The 26,995-nt window shown below is 38.0% G+C and overlaps 2 protein-coding genes across 4 annotated transcripts in view; one reads left to right on the forward strand and one right to left on the reverse strand.

The window, feature by feature from the left end:
• LOC137283261 (transcriptional regulator ATRX homolog) overlaps nt 1-18,253 on the reverse strand; it is a 49,752-nt gene extending 31,499 nt beyond the window's left edge. Inside the window, exon 1 of one of the 3 annotated variants that reach the window (XM_067814687.1) lies at nt 18,164-18,253. The gene's annotated coding sequence lies outside the window, so the exon portion shown is untranslated. Of the gene's footprint in view, nt 1-223; nt 392-6,443; nt 6,593-18,163 lie in introns of those variants that run through there. The other 2 variants (XM_067814689.1, XM_067814688.1) reach the window with 2 other exon arrangements.
• Nucleotides 1-26,995, forward strand: part of LOC137285012 (set1/Ash2 histone methyltransferase complex subunit ASH2-like) — a 97,564-nt gene that overhangs the window by 59,930 nt on the left and 10,639 nt on the right. The gene's annotated exons all lie outside the window — the stretch shown is intronic.

A 26,995-nucleotide genomic window follows, 5' to 3' on the forward strand; every position in this document is an offset into this window, starting at 1 on the left:
ACAAAGGTTCATGGATAGATTCTTCGCAGCCATATTGGTCAAAAATGACCCTATAATAACCTTATGCATTTTACCACCTGAGCTTCATAGATCACTGGCGCCTCCAGAGACCTTATAGAGCTCAGGAATAATCTCAAGACAATGGTCAGGAAGTCAGTGGATTGACAGTCATGAATAATTTACATATAAATAATTAATAGTTACTGACAGAAAGAGAGCTTACCTGCCTATTTTGAATATGGCGCAAGTTATGACTATTTCATACAATGTCACTGAATGTTTATGAAGGCTGTGTTGAACATTTTTTATCTGTAATTGTTGTGACTCATCCACCTGAAGGCAGCAAGTTGTGATCTGTATGGGGGTCAGATGTACAACCAGATCCTCGTGTGACACAAGTAGGCGTGAGTTCAGTATTCACAAGGTGGTGGTTGGAATACAGGAAATAAATGAACAGTTTCGAAACACACAGATAATTAAACAGCATACATAATACGTATTATTGACATGTTATCAGTGTGAACAATATCTGTTACGGAATAAATTTCTCTTTAATTCTTTTTAATCCATAACAGATATTGGTCATACATAACAACTTCTAAATGCCACTAAAAGACATGTTACCAGTGGTTTTAAAAATTCTAATGAATTAGGATGTTATTCCTGTTATTCAGACATTTCCAGTCATGTATACATGTGGTATCAAGATTAATCGTGAGAAGACAATGTTATCCAGACTATACTTGTGAGATAATTTTGTGTTATCCAGGCTAAACTGATGAGGTAATATTGTGTTGTCCATACTATTCAAGTTGTATATCCATTTGTTTTCCAGAATATTATAGCAGTGCGATATCTGTTATCCATACTATTCGAGATATATATATCCATGTTTTTCCACACTATACCAGTGAGATAACTGTGTTATCCATACTATTCCAGCGAGATAACTGTATGTTATCTATGCTATTCCAGTGAGATAACTCTGTGTTATCCACACTATTCCAGTGAGATAACTGTGTTATCCATACTATTCCAGTGAGATAACCGTATGTTATCCAGACTATTCCAGTGAGATAATTGTGTTATACTGTTATAATTACACAGGGTGTGGTTCCTTGATTCAACTACTATAGCAATGAAGGCCCATTGCTTACTATAAATAAAGATATATGACATCTAGGAATGTATAGTGACATGTGTTCTAGTAGAATGGCTTGATGGTCATCCCCATCTTTTGTTCGATATTTCTCTTCTGATATGAAATACAGTGAGTATTTAGACAGTCCATGTCAGATTATCTTCATTGAATGGATAAAGCATTACTTCAAACATGGAGGTCTCTGTGTAAGTTGAAGGTATCATGCATCCTTTTCATTGTATGTACTGTTGGTATAGGTGACACCTTGGATCTCCATTTTAATCCCCAGTTGATCCCCATATAGATCCCCAAAATATATTATCGAAAATCGGCAGGAAATGCAAATATATAGCAAAATACATCTCTTCTTTTTCTGCTGTGCTGGCCTTCATATGGACTGGGATGAAATAGAAGTATTGACTTTGACAACATGGTTGTTGCATAGTTCTGAAATAAGCAGAATTCTTGGACCACTACAAAGTCTGGCGGTAAGATTGTGTAACAGACTCGCGGGGAAACAGTTATATTCCTGAAATAAATACATCAGGAGGATGAAAGTAGGTATCGATTGGCTGCCTACTGAGACAAAAGATTGTAACACTTCAGAAACAGATCTAAGGAAGTAAGTTGAGTTTGATCCCCAGGGATTGAGATTAATCATGGAAGAGTGAGGTCTTGAATTCTTACACAGAATTGCTAGGCTGGGATGAGAGGCAATATCATGATGTCTTGTGTGTCTTCATACAAATGTTGCTGTCTGATCTAGATCATAAGGATGGCTTACATAAACAGATCTGTGAAAAATATTTTTGTAATGTTTTAATTACTAAACAAATATAATTTTAAAAAATCCAAACTAAAGATTTTATGGTGCATAGAAATTTCTGTTTAATTCCAGATACAATATTGATAATGTACTACTAGCTATGAAAGGTTTTGTTTACCTCTTAAATGAATTGTCCCACCCATATTTGTATTAATTGAGGCAAAGGCGATCTTCTGATTGACAGAAACTAGGAAACTCAAATAAAGTTCATTATAGTTAAATTGTCCATTATTATCTAAAGTATCAAATTGAATACGAATTGATAGCTACCATATATTACTGTGTATAAGCCAACCCCATAGATAAGCCGACCCCCTAACTTGACCCCTAAAATCAGTGTCAAATTGGTATGTGTGGTGCATAAGCCAACCCCCGGTATCATACATTTGGCAGTTACAGTCTTGGATGTCAGACATTTGGCAGTTACAGTCTTGGATGTCAGACATTTGGCAGTTACAGTCTTGCATGTAAAACGTAAGTATGCTAAGTGAGAATAGTATCTATGTCCACAAAAATATGTTAAACCTGACAGCATTAGAATTATAAATTATATTCCCAATTTTATTGGAAAAAATTCTCATAGTCATTAGAGCTATGATGATATATCGTAGTATCGATAATCGTGATACGTATTGTTAGTTTTCATTAGAAATTGACAGTTATCTCAATATTTGCACTGTTGCTTGATATAAAAATGTACATTTTTTAAAGAAATAACCAAAGATGGTTTATCATGATGTGAATCGAATTATATCTCATCTTTCCAAGATATCTTGATACATATCGTATCGTGAATTTTCTGTATTGTCACACCTCTAATAGTCATACATGTGCTTCATCAATGGATCCATATCATCAAGTTGTCAAAGAGCAAAGTAACGATGTTTCGGGGAGATAATTAATCAACGTGAATAAGCTGAAGAAAACAACAACAGTACTCAAAAAAGTTGTCAAATCAACATTATAACTTACTACTTCCATCTTTTTTGAGCGATTGTGTGCCGTAATTCAAGTGACATCTTGGCTGTTGTCACCTGGAGCTTGACGCTTTGACACGATGTTTAATGCTAAAAAATGTGCATAAAGCATTTTTGACAAAGGTCGTAAGCTAGCATGATACATGGAGTAAGGTCCGTAATGTATGTATAGGTGGTGATGTGCTGTTTAACACGTTCAGAATAGCATGATTTAACCCAAACACTTCCTCTGAATCTGTAAGTTTATATGCTGTAGTATACAGTATGTTGGACAACAGGTACAGTGGCAACATGTCCATGGCATTCATCTCCATCCCTCTCAGTACATTCACTGGTGATGAACTATCGATGAGGAATGTATAGTTGCTTGTTATTTTGAAGTACAAGATGCCTTGTTGACTGAAGCAGAGATGAATTCAACACCTGCCTGGAGCAGTATGCCCACAGCATACAGATCCTTTCAGCCAGGAGGTTGTTATTGTTAACAGTTTGCCTATCGTTTGTCCTTGTCCTCAAAACAAATTGTTTGTTTTGTCAGAACCCATTTATGCTTTTAGATTTCCATAATCCTTTTAAGATTTAACACTGTGTGACTGTTTGTCCAGAAAGGCTTCATCAGTGTCCTAAGTGGCGGTCAATATTGAACATTCTGATGTATATCTGCCCATCATATGAACATAGTGATATTGTGAATCCATACAGAAGGACGTCATCATCAGATACAGAGTACATGCCATACTGTTTCTTACCATGGCCAGAGCATAATCCTTAGTAGATTCGAGGATTATAATGTGACTTATTTCAGTGTATGAAACAGCGTCTGCCTGGCACTATCCACTGCTTGCTAGTTACATGGCGGACTCACAACTTTATTTTATGTGGGCCAATACATTTTCCAAGGGTCTACGTTTGATCATGCCAATGACTATGGGAAATATTTCAAAAATAATTTACAAATGTGGTAGCTGGATGATGTTTGTTTAGTTCATGATCAATCAAAACATAACTTCCACAGATCAGCCTACCCATTTATCTGACACTAAATGTGATTGGTCTAGAAAATGGTTTCAGCCAATGAACAGTGCTGTTCTTTTCTGATAGTCTGTACAAATCAAACATCAATCCATGAATTACATTATTTTCACACCATATCTAATTGTTTCTGATTAGTAATGCAGGCTGGTTACATGTTAACAGGCCCAGCAACATTTTTCAGTTATCATCTGTGGACTTGCTGGGTATTTTAGGAGTTTCATACACTGCTTATTTCTTGACCTTTTTAGACGAAAGAAAAATTGGAAAAACTCAGTCTTTGAACTTGAGTGGCTAAGGTACCCATAGGAATTGGGTGGATCTCACCAGGAACCGAATTTGATTGTGTTATGTGGGAGGATGTTTACTAGTTTAGAGAAACCATGCATAGGTATTCCACTGAAGGAAAGAATCATTATGTTGGTAATTTGGGGATTTGGTGCCACATCTAAGGTTTCCTGGCATGACTAATTAAGGGGTTCTGGTACATCCACTGTGAGGAATGAGGCCATAGCAACTGGGCCACACTTAGATCTTAGCATTAGCACTGATAGATATTCCATCTTAAAAGCAAGCCTGCCAATGTTGTGGTAATGATAGTACATGCCAAACACCTGATAGAGCAACCTGTTTTAAGCGTAGGTATTATGCTGGGAGATTATGTCCAAGTATCTCACTAAACTGGTCTGGTTGTCATAGTGCTCCAAGATCAAAGTCACCGAATCTAGTCAATATTGGCATCTGCTGGAGGTCAGTGGTTGCTGACCACTGGTCAGATGAGGATGGTGAGTGGTAAATAAACACTGTATCACACTGGCAAACACTGGGTGTGTGTTTATTGGATATTCACAGTAGAAAGACTTAGATATGTCATGATAGAAGCTTTCAAGGAACTATTGGCATTCTGGCTTCAAAACATGGATTAGCACTTTTTGTTTTGGGATAAAGATTAAGATGAAAATGGTGAAATGCTTTTGTTGTAACTTGGAAGAACTACACAAATTCAATATTCCAGATCTTAGGGGTTATATTTATCATCATCAAACACATAGTTCTTCCTTCGTCATGACTGGGCAAGATGGTTATAAAGGACTTGGCAGGATGATGTATGACAGACAACAAGACTGTGTATTGTGGCCGACATTGTGTGTATCCAGGATCATAAATACTACTTCCCTATGTACAGATCACAACAGATAAGGCTTCCCTCTGAATCATTAAACGACTATTTGACTTGTGTTTTGTTGTTTGCATTTGAATGAAATGTTCAAGATTTTTCCCCCGGAGGGAAATCATAAGGCCACTATGTAAACCTTCTTATCTGGTGTTCCTCAGAAACTGTTAACTGTATTTTTTTTCTGGCAAGAGACCACGGAAAGTAAATTACTTTTTATTCAGGAATGAATGATTTAAAATATTTTACTGTGGTAATATTTTTTATCAGATATGGTTACTATCATATGGTGCACCTTTGAAAATATAGCAGACTGTTATTTGCTGTCCGAGTAAACTTCCTTATTAGTGCTAGAAGGAAAAAATCTAGGCATAATATTCCTCGACCTGACAAGATATTGACGCCCAGCAAAATAACATTTTCTGGTGACTTTTTCTGAATGTTTTATCGATGTGTTTCCTACCATAATTTTTGCAGGTTTTTTTGTTTATAATTTTGTTGTGAATTAACGTGAAACAGTTAGACTTTGGGCTCCTCAGACAAAGTTCAGTTCTGCTTAATTTCCTTGTTTCGCTATCAGTACATGAGGAACTGCAGATTGTCATGGAATAACATGACGGTAAACTGGCCAGGATGTGAATCATCGTACCTGGTCTTTGCCAACAGTAGACAGAGTACCTATGAATCTGCGCTGAAACCAACAAGGTCTTTATGGAGTCTGTTCCCAAACTGACTAGAACTATAACGGTTACACCCATACAGAGCCAAGACTTCACAGAACTTGATAGAGTGCATGCAAAAACTTGCCACAATTATTCATAAGTCCTGTACTGTCCAGGCGAAACATTGACAGGACCGCTCTCTTGTTTATATTTTTGGCAGATTTTAGTATTAATATGTAAACATATATATTTGCTGGACTTTCTGGGGAGAATGAAAATGTTTTTAACTCATATTTCAGGCCAGGATGAAGTAGCACATTAAACATTGATGCAATATTGTTGTAGGATACAGCAGAAATGACTATAGCTGAAAAGTGACATCTAGATTTGTAGTTCTCAGAAAGGATGAGATATTTTTGGCTCCAGCTTCACTGAAAACTGGGACATCAGTGAAAGGAAAGTGCATTAAATTCAGAGAAGTGAATATTTCCATGAATAGAACACAAGCAGGAAACGGGCTCATACAAATGTCTATCATAGCCTCGGGACCAGTCCTGTGTCCAGAGTCACTAGACATCTGTGTAATAAGAGTGTTATTAATTATGTTAATGTCCACACATTTACTACTTACTGACTCGTCTGTATCAGTTAAATATCCATATGTTATCCATGCTATACTAGTGATATATCTTGTGTTATCCACACTATATCCAGGTGTTATCCACACTGTTTGGATGACATGTCCATGCGTTATTCTGTCAGTCTGCCCAGGTGGCTTCTGTTGTTTAGACTGAATGAAACAGGTGTGATGACTGTGGTTGAATAATGGTATGTCAGGTATGAAATGAGGTCATCTATTCCTGAGTAAAGCAGGAAGTGATATAACTGGAATATTATAACATAAGTGTTGATGGTTCATTACCTAAGCAATACTGCTGACTTTGCATTGACAAGAAATTGTTAGAAAACCAAGTCATCACCTGCTTGATAATGGTGTTAGTATCTACATCTAAATGTCGCATTCACTGCAATGAGGTCACTATCAGTACAGCTTGGTTTACCGTTTTCAGAAACTTCCAAGCTTGGTTTACCATTTTCAGAAACTTCCAAAAATGTCTCTCAAAGAAAAAAAAGTACTTGACTCTACCTATAATGTAGTATACAAAGATTACCCAAAGTTTCCTTGTATTTGAAATTTTTATGAAACATGTTAACTCTTTATTGTGTAATGGTTATTTTATTTTTAATTCTAACTGAAGTCAGAAGCTAATGATATATGAAATATATTTGAAGCCATGTTGATTTATCTGTGATCCAGGTAAGTAACCGGTAAGGAAGCAGGGTCGGTTTGAAATATTTGGAATGATAAAATGATACCATTTAGAAAGGTAATTTGTTTATCAATGTAAACAGATTTTCTCTGATCAATTTGTCTGGGATTCCTATAGGTGGTCATACTAAATTTCCAATTTAAGGATATATCTTATTTTGGATCGATTTAATCAGTGTGTAATTGCACAAGGCCTCAGTTCAGGTAGGTCTCAGAACAACATGCATCTTGTAACTGCTGGGGAAAGATGGAGTGATGTGTGACGAAGATTAGCTGGGAACTCCCTCCAGCAACATCCAGATGTAACAATGAACTAGAGGGCTCCAATCAATACAAACACAATCAAGTGTGTCACAGATGGCTTCAACATTACCATTCCCATGTTCACTCTCACTATGTTACCTACTCTGCAGACTGGCCTATGTCTTGATCATTGCTCTGCAACTTGTTGCAGGGAATAGTACAGAACCATATGAAGAACCGATCTGGTTACCTCAGGTGTATCAACATCTCTGATATCAGTGTGGACATACTTGATAAGGCTGTCAAGCATAAATCTATTTTATATGTCTTTTAACAGAATGGAGCATTATTCGTGTTGTCTATCGCTGACGGATGTGGTCCCGCTTCAATGAAGGGCAGTGGGGCAGCTTAGTGGTTAAAGCACTTGCGTGTCATGCTGAAGGCCTGGGTTTGATTCCCCAATTGAGTACAACAAGGGAAGCCCACTTCTGAAGTTCCCCCACCATAGTATTGCTGGAAAAGTGCGGGAATAAAACTCAACTCACTCACTCACTAAGTTGCAGTTATTGGTTGGTAGTGAGTGGTGATGGATAACTGAATATACTTGAAGTAGTGGGAAATATCTTCAACCAGTCACCTGAATAAGTAAGACGTTTTGGCCAACACTCCTCGTGAATAATCTCAAGGGTATTGATGTATTGGGTCAAAATGAGTCGGGTAATTGACTGACTGATTAAGTTGTACATTATACTTTTTGTACAGAATAGAATTTGTCTATGACAATTAGTTTCATCTAAAGAAAGATACTACCTTTCACTGAATCCTTGAACACCTTATACAGACAAGCTTAATGGATTGTAAGCAACTAATTGTTCTTAAGAACACATTGACAGTATACCTGTGAGGTTAACATGTACAATTCTGAGTGTGTCCATGTTTAATTGGCAAGATGTCTCTTGACAATGAAATGAGGAAGCGTTTAGTGATTTCTGTGTGTTGACTTAATCCTACCACAGTTGGCAGTAAAGTTCGCCAGTCAAGAATCATGGAGAGTGCCAGCATGTTCCAGGTGACTAAGTAAGTTTATTTTCGGGAGGTTTCCAAGTTCATGTGTGAGTCTGGCGTTTACTCTGCATTTCTCAGTCCGCACAAAGACAAAATGTGTGTTGAAGACTGCATTGGTTCTTGCACACAAACAACAAATCTATCTTGGAGTGTTTATTTTTGGCTACACTTCTCCTTCAAAGAACATCTGGGCTTGAATGAAAGCTGCTGGGAAATGGCATGTTTTCTGTGAACTTTTTTTTCTTGAAATGCTTCTTGCATATTTTTCTGGAATGTTTTGCTGTCTTTAAATGCAGCATAAAATCTGTGTGCATAACAGGCATTCATTGATTCTTATCCAAACATGCTTGGAAGCAACTTCAGCATTAAATCATTTTAAGTTGAAAACTTTTCTAAGTTTTATCATAATGTTGCATCACCCATTGAATTTTTCTCCCTTAACTGTTGACAAAGAGTGATTTGTTACTGTGGCATTGGATATCAAGGTGTTGTGTTTATTCAGCTGATGGAACAATATGGCAGCTTTGCTATATGTAAGACTATACAACATGGCTGTTGCAGCAGCCATGTTGGATATGATGTTTTTTTACAGAAGACATGGGTGTTTATTAGGTGCATGAATATAAGGTGTTTTGATGATGAATGTAAAGTATGTTGTTGGTGACAAGGTACATATGTGTTTACAAGTTGCACAAAGTGCTTACAAGTGACATGAACAAAAGGTGAATGAGTGTTCAGAGAATATGAGCATTCACAAGGTGCTTGTGTGTTTACTCAGTGCAGGCATGTTTACTGGGTGCCTGAATGTTTACATCGTGCACCATTGTTTACAAGGAGCCTGAGTAGCAGCAAGTGACTGTAATAATCCTCCAGGCAATGACCCACTTCCCATACCCCAGGTGGCAGCCATTACCCCAGTCTTGGTGGATGTTACAACCTTACTTTTACAAACAGCTTGGAGGTCAGGCTGTTAATACAATAGTTTCCTAAATAAATACTCGCCCAGTAAATGTGAAGTAATACATTACAGGTGGAATAATGTCAGGAATTTCTCAGTTAATGTTTTGAACTGTGTGAATTTCAATGTGGATTTGAAGGAATCAGACAAGCAGTCAAAATATCGCATATACAGCATGCAGAGGGGGGTGTTTTAAGGATGTACCAATATTAGTGGCTTGTGTGAGGGGTTGATGTCACATGTTTCCTAAAACAGTGTGTGTGTGTGTGTGTTGGGTGTGGACTTGCAGAAAAAAGTGATGGAGATTTTGCTTTCCACCCCAGAACACCTAAAAAAATAGTCCTGAATTTGTTGGTTTCAGTTGTAGGAGGATTACTTTAAATGATGTCTGTGTGGGTGTGTGGAAGCCTGCAGGTGTGTGTGCAAGAGTTACTATACTGTAAAAGTACAGTTAAGGACCACCCCATTCTTTCACATAATAATAGTTTGAATATCTGACATGTGTGGTATAGAAAGGGGAAGCATTAAGCGGAAATTTGTCAAATTAATTGAGAGATTTCATGTTTCTTCCTTCCTACCCTCTGTCTGACTATGCACTGTATTAATGTGTTATTTTCTTCCTGGTCTTTAGGTTTAAATTGAGATTTACTTGTATTGAAAGTTTTGGGACAGTTCTAATTTTCAAAGGCTGCTGCCACCATGCAGTCCCTCAGAAAACATGATACGTATTTGTACATTAGGTGCAGTGAAGGAAACAAACCTCAGAAATTGTGATCATGCTGTCACCACCAACTCATTCAGTCAGTTGATCAGTATTTTACTGTCTCATTCACACAGACTCCCTATCTCACAAGCTAAGCCCCCCTCACTCTCTCCATTACTCACCGTCCCACTAGCCTTGCTCCAAGGAATGCTAAGTTGTGGATGTATTGTAATTCTTTCATGGAACGCTGTCTGATATAAAAGTTATTATTTTATATAAAATTTATTTATTTCCTTAAAGAACGAATAAACTCAATTTTGGGGTACTCTTTTTACCACTACATATGAAAGACTTCTGGTTAGTCATAAACCGAACACCATTTTTAAAAAAAATAAATAAATAACTGGTGGTTAATTAATACCAAGCGCTTAAAAGTTGCTAAAAAGCTGTCTGCTTCTCTCTCGCCCGCAAACGAAACCACAGACAGGTTACGTAACTCCCTGCATTAACGTCATAGAAGGAACGATTTTGAGTTGTATAGAAAATGTGTAGCAAGCTTGTCATTTTGCTGATTTCTCGACGTCACCAAAGACATGCCAAATTGTTGTGTTGCTGTCAATTTCTCCTTGGGGTCGGGTGATGGTGTCACTAAACAACCATTTAGTTTGTGCTTAAAATTGTTGTTTGTGTGTACGAAGCAAGCGTTGTGGAAGCAAGTGGTATATACTAAATCGACTGGTTCGCCTCCTTCCACGCTTCTGGATAGATAATGGAGCTCAAGTTTCATTGAGTTGAGAAAATCAAGACTGCTTACTACACATTGCAGACCAAAAGGATTTGCATGAATATAGCGCTTTCTTCCTCGGACGCAAGGTTGAAGTGGAAGTGACAATATTATCCTAAGTAATATTATGTCTACCCCCTCCTCGCTTCCAAGAGTGGAATTTTTATCTTATAAGCAATGTCATGCAAAATCCTATTGTCCATCAATAAAATACATATTTTACTATCAGTGAAAAGCAATTTTGATTTTGTAAGTCGGTGAAAACAAACTTAGATAGCATTTATCCTCAGACACGGGCTGCCATTTTTTAAATCATGAAGTCCTCGGGCTAAAGTCATGAAGTCCTCGGGCTAGAATTATTGAGATTATGGTTTGTTTTCATCAAATTAGAAAATCACAACTACTTTTTACTAGAAGTTAAATATGCGTTTGAATCATGGCCAAAAGGATTTTGCATGACACAACTTTTAACATAAGGACTTCTTGCAAGGAAGCAAAGTGGGGGTCGAAGTGACATTTATGTTGCAAGCAATGTTATATTGACCTCCACCTCATTTCCAATTGAATTGTGGCCAAAAGGAGTTTGCATGACACAACTTGTAATATAACGACTTCTTCCACGGAGCAAGTTGTGGGTCGAGTGACATTAATATTGCGAGTAATAATAAATTGACCTCCACCTCACTTCCAAGAGTGAAATTGTTATGTTATAAGCAATGTCATGCAAAATCCTATTGTCCATCAATAAAATACATATTTTACTACTAGTAGAAAGTAATTTTTATTTTGTAAGTCAATGAAAACAAACTCAAATAGCATTCATTCTCAGACAGAGCGCCGCCATTTTTGAAAATCGTGAAGTGCCGGACTAAAGTCGATTTGAATTAATGAGATTATGATTTGTTTTTATCAAATTAGAAAATCAAAACTACATTCTACTAGTAGTTAAATATGTATTGGAATCATGACCAAAAGGCGTTTACATGACATAACTTGTAACGTAACATAAGCGAGGTCAGGGTTGAAGTGAAAATATTGCACGATAAATTTCTTCACTTGCTAAATTTACTTGGTTGGTAAACGTTCACTCACCAGTATGTAGACACTTGTCAATATACGTCTTTATTTTTGGTCTCATAATCCGAATTACTTTATAATCATACTTGTATGCATTTTGAAACTTGATAAAAAGATTACACAATGCCATTTAGAAAGTGGTCAAATGCAACGTATGTCATATTTGGGATTTCGCTTTCTCAGTAAAGTCGCTGTGGCTGAGCGGGTTAGGTGGCTGGCTTTATGTGCTGGCGATTAGGTGCCTGACTCTGAGGGTGCGGGTTCGAATCCCAGATGGGACTCAACCAAAAAAGTACTAGAATTTGTACTTTACTGAGAAAGTGAAATCCCAAATATGACATCTGTTAATAAAGAGAAGCGATCTGCGAATGTATAACAGGAATGTAGTATCTTTTATAGTTTGCCTATATGAATCATAATTCGCACGCACACCCTAGTGTATGTCACCTGTATCATTATACTTCACGACGAAAACAATGATTCTGTTGAAAGCTACGACAACTTAGTAAAAACACAATGCAAATATTAAAATTAAAACAAATTAAAGTTATAGGAGCAATGTCAGGCTCTTACCTTGTTTGAGGAATGTATCCATCAATGTCCACAAAGACGAGTGATATATAATTCGTCTGCAGATTTCCCAAGTGATGTGTCTTTTAACAGTCCAATATACGAAAACGTGATGGTATCGTTTCAGGTTTTTCACATTGCTGTATAGTTTCATTGGTCACCTAAGATAGCACACCTGGCAACTAATTGCATAATGTGCGTCATTCTTTTTAAAAAGTTATTTAGTTAGTCAATAATGAGCATTCAATCAATGTATTGGCAGTTAATCCTTTGAAAGAAGGGTGGTGTTTTTACATAGACACAGACACGACTGAGTGTATTCAGTATAGATTCGTACATACATAAATATACATACATAAACACTACCTTTTGACAAATCCCCATTTAAATCCGCATAAAACTATTTAATCAATCAGTGTGCAAACTGTTAATCAAGACACAAGAAATGCCAAATGGGGACCTTTGTTGGGTAATATAAGTGGCGTTACCACTGATTATATCTGTTATAAATTCACTAGCTGAGCATCAAGTGAATGATGACAAATAACGTGTAGGTTTATACCACCTAACACGGATTACAACCTAGCGATACCAAGTGATTTTGACAGAATCGTCTATGAAAACAAGGGTTGTAACTTGGAAACTAGACTGAGCAGGAGACAAAACTAAATGATAGTAGATTGCGAGAACATAGAGCTTTCATTTTTCACAACAGCTGATGCGATTTCAGGTTTGTACAAACCTGTAAAGGAAATAGTTTAACCCCTCAAATGTAGATGAATACTGCATAGACCCTCATATCTATACCTACTATTACGTCAAGGAGACGCAGATTGGTTGAAATTTCATTTGCGGTTGAGAATTATGCACTGTTGTCAAAAAGGTTGGTGATTAAAGATTGAAATTAGCAGTTGTAGTGACACATTTTCATTTATAACGATGTCAGTGAGTGATTTATGCATTTACATCTCCTAGAGTATATGTGATCTTTAAAGACACAACTCAAACCAACCCCAATCCCACCCAGCCGCACCTCACCCAGCCGCACCGCACCTCACCCAGCTGCACCTCACCTCACCTCACCTCACCTCACCTCACCTCACCTCACCTCACCTCACCTCACCTCACCTCACCTCACCTCACCTCACCTCACCTCACCTCACCTCACCTCACCTCACCTCACCTCACCTCACCGCTCTGCTTCAGTGTGTGATAAGTCTCCACCACCAGCCTCTTGACCTCTACTGATGGGGGGAGGAGCTCTCATCCAATATTTACCTCTCAATCACTTCACACCTCACATGAAGGTCACTGGGATCTCACTGATTGAATTAAACATTTATTTGATGTGTGTGATGTCGGATTGATTACAAGCAGAGAACTGAATGTAATTCCAATTATGACTAGAAGGTTTGCAGAGCCAGCAGAATAGCCCCATCCCATTATATACAGCAGATTCTCTTTACGATTAATCATACCGACAACAAAGTGAAAAGGATTCTGCCGGTTTGAAGTTAACGTCCAATTCCGAACGTTTATCTACATCTCTCAGCCATTATGGTCATGACAGCACAAAAGGCCATCAAACTTTGACTGCATTCACAAAAGTGGAATTACGATGTCTGCTTGAAAACACTTTATATTAAGACTGTCTGAATGTAGAATTCAACTCAGGAAACCTGTGAGTCTCTTATCCTGCCTTCCAAAATCCAGTTATCTTCAGTTTGAATGAAACTTAAAAATTCATAGTTACTATGTTTTTGTCTGATAAAACCCTTTGGGGCCTTTTTCATGATCACAATAAATCTTTTGGAATGTCATAGTGGGATCAGTGTTAGTTGTTTTGAGTAACAGTGGATCAGAGGAGTGCTGCTTCAGTGGTATTTCTGTGACATCATATTACCATTATGTACAAAAAGGGAGGATAATTATGTTGAAGGATTCTGATATATCTAGATTTTTACCTGCAATAGTGAGTGAATAAGTTTAGTTTATGCTTCTTGCAGATTTTTCTGGAATGTTTTGCTGTCTTTACTTTGCAGTATTCCACCTATATGGTTACAGTCTGTAAAAAATCATGTCGACCAGACAGTCCAGTGATAAACATCATGAGCATTGATCTATGCAGTTGGGATACAATGACCTGTCAACCAAGGAACAAGCTTGACCACCTAATGCCATTAGTCACTTCTTACGACAAGCATGGATTACTGAAGACCTATGCTAACCTAGACCTTCTCGAATCACTGCAAGGAGTGATCACTGACACCTGATTGTGTCTTATCTCAACATAATGTCTGTCTTATATTACAGGAGCAACTTTGTTTCTACAGTGACTATGTCAACGGTGGGCAAATCTGTAAGAGTGACAGATGTCTCTTCAAGTAACTGGAGGGGCGGGGTTATGTAGCCTATAGTTAAAGGTCACATGCAGTTAAAGGTCACATGCTACGTAAAACACAACTTTGCAGATTCTGATAACTTTTAGTATGCACTTACCAAAACAAATCATCAAAAATGTCAAGTCACCCTATAAAGTTGAAAAAAAATGCAATGAAAAAAAGCCAGCGAAATTGGATTTCAAACAGTTCACTAATTTTCCCCTAGCGCTGGGGGGAAAAACTGGTTTCAACAGGTATGCTGCGCTCATAATGCATGTGCAGGGTGTAGGTTCGCGGAGCTTGAAACAGTATGCCTGCCCGGAGTATGGGGTCGTGAGCAGTAGTCTAGTCTTGGTTGTGTACATAAACAAGTAAATAATCTACTTGTTCCATAAAAAAAACCATGTTGATTGTGATAAGCAGACTGTCAGAGAGACTGTCTTGTTTATTGACACCTATATGTCTGCCTGCCTGTCTGATGATGACAATATGCAATGCTCAACTTCAATTACTGACCATTTCCAATTTGAAATTAACACCTATTGGGCTTACAAGTCATAAACAAAGAGCTGACTAAGCGTATTGGCAAATGAACCAGTGGCCAATGAGAGAGCCCTTTTACACTTGACTGCACACCCACGATGCTGATGGGTTCGGTATTGCGTCTGCTTCAGTTCAAGGGAGGTCAACCCTAGCACAAAATATTGCGCTCTTGATTTGCGATTATATGCTTATAGTTCTATTTATTTGTTTTTTTCACAATCACCAATGCAATTTATGTATTATGAACCAGTGATAACTGTGTTTTAATTATGTTTGATTTTTTTGTTGCATGTGACCTTTAAAGCATTTAAGACCATTGTTCAATTCCCAACAGGTACAATGTGTGACACCAGTTCCTGGTGTCCCTCACCATGATGTTGCTAGAAAATTGCTAAAAGTGGCATAAACTCACTCAAGTATAGTATTTCTTCAATATTTCTTCCTTGGGGATGTGAATTATGGAAAGGTCTGTCATTCCAAAACCTTTGTTGATTGAATTTGGACAAGTTAGTCAAGCTGGCTCAGAATAGCAGATGTGATTTTACTACTACTTCTGTTTAGGAAAAAAACATTGTAGTCGACTGCCTGACATATCCAGCCAGTTTTGTGAGATTATTAATTGATCTGAGCAGTGTTTCATCTATATTTAGCATGTAAACTGTATTGTCTTGACCAGAAGAACTAGTGGCTGCTGTTATGAGTACTATATTGTGCTGCAGTGGTGTGATGGTAACATGACCACTAATACCGATAACTGCCAAGTCCCAACATGCACTGAGTGACCATGGACTGTTTCAAAGAAAATTGGCAGGACTGATGACACCACAGACTAGTCATGGAAGTTGCAGACTGCTATCTGTGATGGAAAAAAACTTACAGATGATTTTGTTTGAATACTGAATACACATGGCCTTTGTTTTTTTAATAAGTGGGTTCACAAAATGTTGGCTCGGAAAATTTACTGTCAACTGAAAACAAAATAATTTTCCACTTGCAGATCAGTTCTGCTACTAATGAAAACACCTTTTCACATGGCAAGGTAACTGATTGGGAGATTTTAATTCTTTTCAGAATAATGATTTATATACCCGTTTTTCATCATTTCTTCCCATCCATGGTAATAATATCCTGTGTTTAATCAGTTTTCATTTCATCTAATTGTAAAACATTGATGGCCCATTTTTCTTAGTCAACAGTCATATTTTTCTTGATTATAGTTGTTTGCCTCGGTCAGTTTAAATCGTTTAAGGGCATTTAGAAGTGGAAAGCATAAGAAAAGCCAGATTTATGGATGTCAACTTCTTTATTATCACAATGTTTCAGAGCATATGCTTGCTCCCTGAGCAGGTCATGAAGGATGAAGAAGCAAGCATATGCTCCAGATATGGACATCCACAAATCTGGCTATTCTCTGTCAGTCTTGACAGCAAAACTAGGGAAAACATAAGGTCTTGCAGATGTGTTTGACATCTGAGGATGAAACCTGTGATTCAGACGATCCTTAGGACTTGACAAACAGGAGTTACAAATTTGTGAATTAATCTAATATGTTATTTCATCAGATTTGCAAATCTTATTTGTGTACCTCTATTTACAATGGGAATCAAAACAGAAGGTATGTTTATTATAGAGGTGTTCTGGGGTCATCCCAGTCAATTTTGTAATAAATGTTTGTGTAAACTCAAGAATAAATTGGTGATATTTTTCATTTGTGAACTTGAATTTTGACCTGTTATGATAATCCACAAATGGAGCCATGTTTTATTGTTTTGTTTGATTGTCGGATTCAAATTTGTATTGACATCTTGTAAAAATCTTTTTCTTTGAAGTTTTTGAGATACAAAATTTCAAGGGAATATAAACATCAATTTCCTGTTGGGTACAGTTGGGTACATTTCTTTGTCATTTTCTCAAAATTTATTGATGTTGTGACACTAATATTTTGAAAACTGAAATGAAAAGAAATGAATTTTGCATGTCTGACTTGTAAGAGTTTTTATGTGTGTGTGAAAAAGTTCCTGTTTAAAGTATTTGGGAATTATAAAACGTCTGCCAGCCACTCAAAGACATGGTAATGTCATAACCACTGTGGCACTGTGATGTCAGTGCTATTTGACATGGCTAAGTAAAGCCAGGCTTCCATGCTGCACTCTCCTGATATTTACACAGTGAGGCAGCAGGAGTTAAAATATAACCTGTCTGCTGGAGAATGTGCTTGTGGACACATCCCGTTGTGGACCAGTGTGAAGGAGCAACAGACAGGGCTTGCAGCTATTGATCTGTACACTGCTGTGCATTGTTCACAACAAACACCCATAATGAAGTGTGCCATGTTCATCACACTTGGATCAGGGGAAGTTAGAGATTCCCTACAAGTTCCTGCATCATACTAGGCAGATCACATTGTAGAGACATGTCTCATGCATCACAGTTGGCCCTGAAGGATGGGTAGTGTAATGGGAAAACAACTTAACTTTATTGAGGAAATGTTCAGAACACAAGTGACCTGCTAACTGTGGTATACCTGAAAAGTTTTAGACTTTCATTCATTCACATGAATTCGAACCAACTTTTCTGGAAAGTTGCTGGATGATGGTGGTGATGAAACTTTGAACAACTTCTGTTTGTAATCTACATTATTAGACTGTTAGTGGTAGCTTATCTGAAACATAGATATAGTTACAGTGTATTACATACCTTGGCAGTGCGGCTGTAGGGAAGATTGTGAGTTGCCACGGAGACTTGAACTCAGCAGCTGTGTGAGTACTGGGATATCCAGATGAAGACAGTGGAAGAGAGAGAGAGCCGCACCAGTGCACTCCTTACAAACACTAGACTGGCTGTGGGCTCCTACATAGTGTTAGCATTGTTGTGTAAAGCTTATGCAGATGTTCTCAGTCAAATACTGGACTAGTTGTGTGTCTCTATCCCTTGTTGGTATGACAAGACATAGTTACTGGACTGACAATTACTAGACTTGCTGTGGGTTACCCAGTGTTTGCTTTGATGTACCAAGCTGATACAGCTGTTCTCAATCAAATACTGGCCTAGTTGTGTGTCTCTATCCCTTGTTGGTACTGATATACAGTCACGACTTATAGTTACTGACAGTTACTAGATTTACTGTACATAATGAGTACATGTATTTCAGGCAAGGGCTAAGACACATGTCATTAACACTAGACTTGCTCTAGGCCCCATTCAGTATGAGTACATAGATACTGGAGCAAAGGGTAACATTCACGTTACAATTACCAGACATATTTTTGTACTCTGTTCATTGTGAATGCAAGTATATGTAATGAAAACAGTTTTATAAAGATTGTATCTCAGAATCTTTAGCACTGTATATTTTCTAACTGTACACAAACCTAACAGTTGCATGCTAAAAGCAAAGGGAGACAACTAAATTATATTAATCATGTATTACAACTGAATTATTATGTAAATGATGTATTTTATTTTACTTGATAGAAAATTGAAAATCCGCATAAATGTAGATGTATTTACTATTGTTATACTTGAATTGACTATACACATGTACTCTGGGCTGGAGGCCTGGGATACTGAATAAACATCTTGAAATCTTTAACAAGCATATTTTTCAAGACTAGGTCTGACACTTGTGTCACTAATATTAGGCTGGCAGTTGGTCTGAATTCATTCTGGATACATCTATACAGAAGCTATAAGACATTCCTTTAATATATACTTGACTTGCCGCGAGCACCTCTCATTATGTACCATTAGTTTGGTTTCTCAAAGTTAGGTTTATGGTGTCAACATCTTGAAACTTTTTATTACATTGCCCCCAGGTAGTTTATGCGTGAGTATGGCTAATTAAATAAGGTGAGCTGAGGTGTTGTATACAGAAGATATATCAGTTGCACTGTGATAGACACGCGGTGGTGAATAAATGTACGTAATCCTTGGAGACAGAGGGTATATATTGTTCATTGTTTCCAGTGAACCATGGATGGTAGGAAAATAAGAAAAGTCAACTTTTATTTTCTATCTAGAATTCATTATCAATGATATGATCTAATTCCTAAGTCTTGTTAAAAAATAGTAGCAGACCCAGTGATAACTTACTGTTCCTTGATTGGAATTTTTAGGAAAAGCATTTGGACTTTTGTTGCATCCATTGGCAACTTTTATGTGTACTGGACACAGGAATTCATGTCCAATAAATCCAAGGTTAAGTTTGTCATCACTAATTGCATGATATTGTCACACATGTCATCTGCTGTGGATCATTGCACACAATATTATTTACAAGATTGCCTGCTCAAGACTCATGTATTTACAGATTGCTGTCACATAGCTGGAATATTGCTGAGTGTGCTGTTCAACAACAAAGAAATTTATCTAGACTTCAATACCCTGTGACATTGTGTAATTTCTGTGTTCATGTTCAGGGACAGTACAGCCCTCATTACCTCATGTTTGTCAGATGACCTGACAGAGAGGATAGTCAGATGTAGTCTCTGGTTTAGACTTGATTGTTTACAGGGTGACAGGGTGCACCAGGAATCTTGCACACGCCAGGGGTTTAGAACATTCAACAGACCGAGCATTGCTTGCTTGCTCGCTCGCTGCCTCACTCACTCCTGCACAACCTGTTGGTGTCATTGCAGTACAAGAATCTGCTTGTTTATAATACTGCAAGGTTTATTGAGATGTGCCTGGTCATGACATATACAAATTGAGTTATTGATCTCCAATCAATCACTTGTTGTAAGGTATTGATCTCCAGCACATGGCTGATGTCTCTTCCCATCCAACTGGAGACAGGTTAACCGCTGTGGAGTGATCACTTCCATCTGGAACTGTATCACTCATTCCAATCACCATTCACACAGCCATTGGTAGGTATTCACACAGCTCTTTACAAGCATTCACACAGTTGTTGATTCACATTCACATTTCACATAGTGAGTGAGTTTAGTTTTACCTCACTCTTAGCAATATTCTAGCAATAGCGGGGCGGGTGACACCTGAAATGGGCTTCATACGTTGTACCAGTGTTCAGATGTGTGGAATCGAACCCAGAACTTCAGCTTTATTAGTAAACACTTTACCACAAGGCTTCACCCCCCACCCCATCCCCCATTCACATAGCCATTGATAGCCATGATAGCAGTTAGCTGTTGATGCCCATTCATGTAGCTATTGATGCCCATTCATGTAGCTATTGATGCCCATTCATGTAGCTATTGATGCCCATTCATGTAGCTATTGATGACAACAAGAAGCTACTGATAACCAATAATGTATCTATTCATAACCGTTCATGTACATCAGAGGTATGTTAATACCGGCCTCTTATCACTGTTGTTTGTTTGACTTTGTACTCATATGTCTGGTGACAGCCTGTATTAAGGCTGGACCAGACATACCAGCGATTGATATCATGATCATGCATCAGAGACAATGAAGCAAGTCACCATGACCCCTGTGGGACATTTACTGGGCACATTCCCCTGGAATTAAGGGTTCATGGGGTAGCCAAGTGGTTGAAGCATTTGCTTACCAAGCCAGAGACACTGGTTCAAATTTATACATGGGTACAGTGTGTGTTGACCATATCTGGTAACCCCTGCAGTTATATTGATAAAATTTTGCTAAAAGCTAAACTTACTCCCTCACCTGGAATCAATACAGTTCCATTACTGATGGTCAGAAGTAGAAACATATATTGTAAAACATGCTATATTCATTGAATTTACTATATTTATTTGCTTTATTATATTATATCAAATGGACCTTACAATAGATGTGTATATACTTCATAAAAGTATTGACAAACATATGCTATTGCTGACTTTACACTTTACATATCCTCTCCCTGACACATAATTGTTGCTAACCTCCTGTGCGAGAGTTAAGCGCTTCCATCATATGTCTGATGCATGAGTTCATCACTGGTAATTGATCATGCTCTGCTGACCTCATTCAGAACATACCAGTACATGCCGAGAGTGTTGATGTAGATAAAAGAACCTTTTATTTCCAGAACAGTGGTTACTGTTCCACTAAAACCATCCATTTAAGTAAATGGTCTCAATTAGTAATTAATTGTTTACGGACAAATGAATGCATGCTCTAAAAGACCAGAAACAGCCCTACTCTGTCATTATGTTTTCATGGTAATTTATTACGGCTGGCTGAGTAGGCTCTTGACTGATTTTACATTCATGAAATATTTGCAGGTGAATTCAGTTGTTAAACAATGAGTTGGATAGATATGTACACTAATCTGGATTTAGTGAACTTTGTGCAGTTAACATGAAGTCATCATTGGGGATGTATTTGTGACATATTGATGAAGGATCTGTTAATTAAACCCAGTATGCTGCTTCACAGTGCCATACTACTGGCAAACAAGGATAAGTTGGACTGGCACAAAGAGCGCATTTACGAGAAGTAGGCAATGCATGGCAATGAACAAATCCATTTGGCTTGTGAAAGGCAGAACAAATGTAGGCTAGTGCATGTGTAGTGCATGATGATGAAATTAATTCTGCGCATAGGACTTTGCTGAGGGAGGCCATGTCTTTCACCAATAGCACTACACTTGAATGCCGACAACCTGGGGCCCCCTCTCTCACAATGGCAAGCGCCAGTGGGCAGCACTCATACATGCTAATATGGGTCAGATTGTCAGTTTGGTGCTCAACTTATCCTTGTTTGCCAGTTCATGAGTATGTAGCAAGATATGACCTGACCATAACAGAGACATAATCATACTCCACCAGAAGTTATGCAATCATTGAGATAAAGTTTTAAATCGCTTTTTTAAATAGCAAGGCCGAAACAGACACAAAAGAAGGAATAATTGTAAAGTGTGAATTGGTGGGTACATCCTCTACATAGAATATCTCTTTGTCTCTGAATTTGTATAATTTGATAGAAACTAGTAATTACTTTTAAACTGAAGATGACCCACAGTGAAATGGTAGATTGAAAACAAGAGAAAATGTAGACTTGCTTTATGTGGGGTTTTAACATTGCAGAAAAGGCAGAGGGGAAATAATGCCGAAAATAATTCAGATACTGAGGCTACTACCATCATGTCTGTGTGATCTTCCATACTTTCATGCTCTGCCGTTGCTTCTTCTATCATTACATGGATTTTCTCTATTAATTGTTGTTAAATGTTTAGTACAAACTGACAGTTGATCGGTACCGTAGTAGTGATGATGACATAGCTATTGGTGAATTGTTTTAGCATTCTGTACTGTCACTCCAGTGTTCCCATCAAGTGCACTGCAGTTTGAGCTCAGAAAATGCCTACTCTTCCAAATGGAGACAGATAAGCATGAGCACAAATCTAGTAGAAATTCAGGGTTTCTTGAGAACCCCAGTGTAGTGTACAGTCTGATTTATCTTCAATTTCTAATTATGTTTCCCTGATCTAAGATTACATTTCAATATTGATTTCATTACATGAAATACAGCCTGCTGGTTTCACCTGTTTCTGTAATCTAAATTGCATTCCTCAAGTGATGTGTAGATTCCATAGTCGTGGTTGTCGTTATGGATTACTGTAGCATTAAAACGTTGACTGCCTATCACAACTATGGTAGTATCAATTCTATTTTAAAACAAATTTCACATGTTGGCGAAATTGGCACAAAAAACAAATGTCTCCTGGAGTTCTTTGTTAGTGCCAGGAGACGATCGTTTCTTGTGCCTATTTTGCCAATATGTGAAACGTGTTTTAAAACACTACTGTTAATGAGATAACTCGTCATGGCAAATTCGACCAGAACTGATACTACGAGTATAGTCATGGTGGAAGTGAACATGTTAACTAGTAAACCTGTCAGCACTAGTTAACCTTCAGTAACCCCAACAGTCTATACTGTTCCTAGAAGTTGTTACTCTGAGTATTGAGTAGTTGTCACAGTTTGATATAGTGTCCTGTCTCCAAGTTCCACTCACATCAAGCATGTGATTCACCAGTTGTAGCAGATTGCTGTCATAAACCATTATGGCAAAACAGTCAACAGAGAGAGTCCATCTTGTACTTTTGTACTTGACAGTGGTCATTTATCACTGGGATTTTGGTTAAACATGTTTCATTCATGACTTCATTAAAATAAGTTAGGCTTTAAATTCACTCGATTGATAGTCATGTTTTAAACATGATGGAAAAATTGATTTTTTGCTTGACCATATTTTAAACAAGAAGTGAAAATCCAATTTTCATTGTGATAAAAAGTCCTTTGATTTGATGTGGAACCTCCCATTATTCTGCCACGACGTACAAAATAAACTTTTCACACTGAAATTCATGTAACAGTTATTCCAAATGTCGTTGGATGTGCAACAAATATCATCTAACCTGAATTTCATTTAGTTTATCATTTACTTGATAACAGTGTTTGTATCTAAACTTTGCATCCACTGCAATAAAGAAGTTGTTTATCGATAAAAAGTGCTCCTCTCCTCTAAATTTCATTTGCTTTTTTCCATTTTCCCTGCGAGAATCTTGGAGTAGGGAGGCACAATCCCATTTCGCATGTTGTAATAATGTATGATACTACAACTTATTTTCTGGTGAATATCTTTGTGGATTCGATGATTGCTGTAACAGACCAAGTGTGATAGAAGAAATACTAGTGTGGATTCCATGATAGGAGCAGTAGAGTAAGGCTTAATCTCTGAATATATAATCGTGATTGTTAAACTCATTTAGAATGAAAGGGAGTCTTATGGAGACCAGAGATCCAGAACCTGTTAGGAAATCTAGACTTGCTTCATTTAGGGCTTTAGCATTGTAAAGAGGGCTAGGCAGCAGGGAAAATGATGTGGGTCAGGCACTGAGAGACAGACTAGGAGCAGGACAGTAACAGACCTAGTCTGGATGGTGGGGTGGGGGGTGGGGGGGTGGGGGAGGGCTGTAACAAACCTAATGTGGACTTTGATGGAACAGGGCTGTAACAGACATAGTGTGGACAGTGACAGGGGCAGGAATGTAACAGACCTAATGTGGACAGTGATGGGAGCAGTGCTGTAACAGACATAGTGTGGACAGTGATGGGAGCAGGGATGTAACAGACCTACTGTGGACACTGATAGGAGCAGTGCTGTAACAGACATAGTGTGGACAGTGTTGGGAGCAGGGCTGTAACAGACCTACTGTGGACAGTGTTTGGGGCAGGGCTGTAACAGACCTACTGTGGACACTGATAGGAGTACTGTAACAGTCCTGTAACAAACCTAGTGTGTACAGTAACAGCAGGGCTGTAACATATCTGCCTGATCACAGGTAAAACTCCCAGCATGCCTGCAGGGGAGTATGAATGTGTTTGCTTCCAGATCAATGTCAACTCCTCCATGCATTGATTTGTCTAAAAGGCCTGGCCTGGTAATCTGCTGATGGTCATGATGGCAGAAACCCCTGACAAGGGGCCATCCAGTCTGATGTTATCTTGAATTCTCTACACTCTGCACACATCAGGCTGGAGGATTCTTTGCATGCAGGTGCTGACATTGGCTAGTGGCTCGGGAATTGTCGTCTACATACAGCTGAAAGTTCTATAATGGGATCCATTGTTAGGGTGAAGAATGGTTTGTGACTTCACAATGGTGGCACGGTTACCTTAGTCTCCATTGTGGGGGGTTGTGTAGCCCGGTGGTTGAAGCTTTGGATCGTGGCACCAAAGACCTGGGTTTGATTTCCAAGAGCACAATGTGTGAGGACAATTTCCAACATACCCTGCTCTGATATTGCTGAAATATTGATATAAGCAGTGTAACACTAAACTCACTCACTCATTCCATAATTCACAATGTCGTGTTGAGTCACTTTAGCACACAGAAAGAGAAAAGGTTTGTTCAAACCCTGGTTTGTTCCAACTGTTTCTAGCTGTACAAGTTCCCTATAATCTGAGTCCATGGGTTCCCAAAGGCCTTTCGCCCTTCCTTCCACACTGACCCTTACACATAGTGACAGAACTGGAATACCTTTGAAACAGAATTAAAACCGAGCTCACTCACTCACTCATTCTTTACTGTGCTATGTTATTCATTTCTAAGACATTGTTAAACGAAAAGCTGATGAAATTTTAAATGTAGTTATTCCTTATTAAATAGATGTTTTGGGTGTCTTCCATGGACAAGTATTAAATTCATTCATGTTTTCAAAAGAATGATTTGCAAACTCTTCAGTGTTGTGTTACTTTCAACTGTACCATGATGACAAATGGCGTGATTCCACGGAAGATAGTGGACATGGCAGTGCAAGTGACTTTTAATGTGAGGTTAGCTCTTCTGACCAGTGTTGGTGGTCAATCAGTCAACTTCTTAATCAATTAATCGCGACTTGACTTTCTGAGTTCTGAGACAGCGCCTGGCTTCAGGCAGTTCTATCTGTAGATTTTCACAGGAATGTTAAGACTAATTGATGGATAATTCAAAAAACATTGTATCAGACGTGCATGATGGATTTTGATTTGCATTGACAAGTGCAAATTCTTAATTAAAAGATCATATATCCATCAGTTTGAGTGTTTCAGTGTAGAGTCTGTAAATCTGGAAAGTTTTTATCATGCAAACATTGCAAGTGACGTTTAGCCACAACTGCATCTGGAAAGTTCTGTGATAGTCTATTGATCAATAACTGAAGATCAAAGATACTGTGTATTTCTAGGATGTGGAATTGTTTGTTTCTTTCTGGTCCTAAGTCACGACATAGATGTGTGTGTTGCCTAGTTCCCTTGGTACTGTTGTAAATGCTGAACTGTTACTATTCCAGCTAGTTCTCATCTTCAATATCTCCAGGGTATTCATTCCGATAACTCTCCACTATACCCTGGATGCATCTACGGCTCATCAAGATAATTTTATTACCTCCCTTGGCTGACTCCGCATTCTCACAGTAACCAATCAGCTAAGCTGCTGTTACAACTGAGCTTGCCAGTGTCCACAAAGATAGCAGTTGCAAATGTGAAGGTTTGTTCGTAGTGCGACTCACATTTTGGGGAAATCATTCAGACAAATTGACAGGTTCGAAACTTATGAAGCTTTTGAAGCATAAAAATACATGCACAAACTCCTTCTACCTCATTCAGGGTACCTCCGCATCATTTGTACTGCCAAGTTTAATCGGTTAGATAAAATTTGAAAAGTGAAAGTGAGTTGTGATTGGTTTGCTCAACTTCCCAGCGTAGACACCTGATTTGGTAAAACGCCAGCCAAGTGAGGTAATAAATTCACCTGGCACTGTAGATGCGTCCAGGGTATGGTGGAAACTTATTGGAACGTATACCCTGAAGATAGGATGGCTAGTTCTTGGCATGTTGCTATTTTCTCATAATGTATTTATGGAAACACCATGCGTTGAAACTTAAAGGTCACATGCAACCAAAAAATCAAACATAAATAAAACACATTTATCACTTATTCATGACATATAATATACATTGCTGCTTTAAAAAAAACCAAATAAACAAAATTATAAGTGTACAATCGCGATTCAAAAGTGCAATATTTTGTACTTGGGCTTACTTCCCCCGAAAC

Source organism: Haliotis asinina, chromosome 5 (genome assembly GCF_037392515.1).
Source record: "Haliotis asinina isolate JCU_RB_2024 chromosome 5, JCU_Hal_asi_v2, whole genome shotgun sequence".
Classification (NCBI taxonomy): domain Eukaryota; kingdom Metazoa; phylum Mollusca; class Gastropoda; order Lepetellida; family Haliotidae; genus Haliotis; species Haliotis asinina.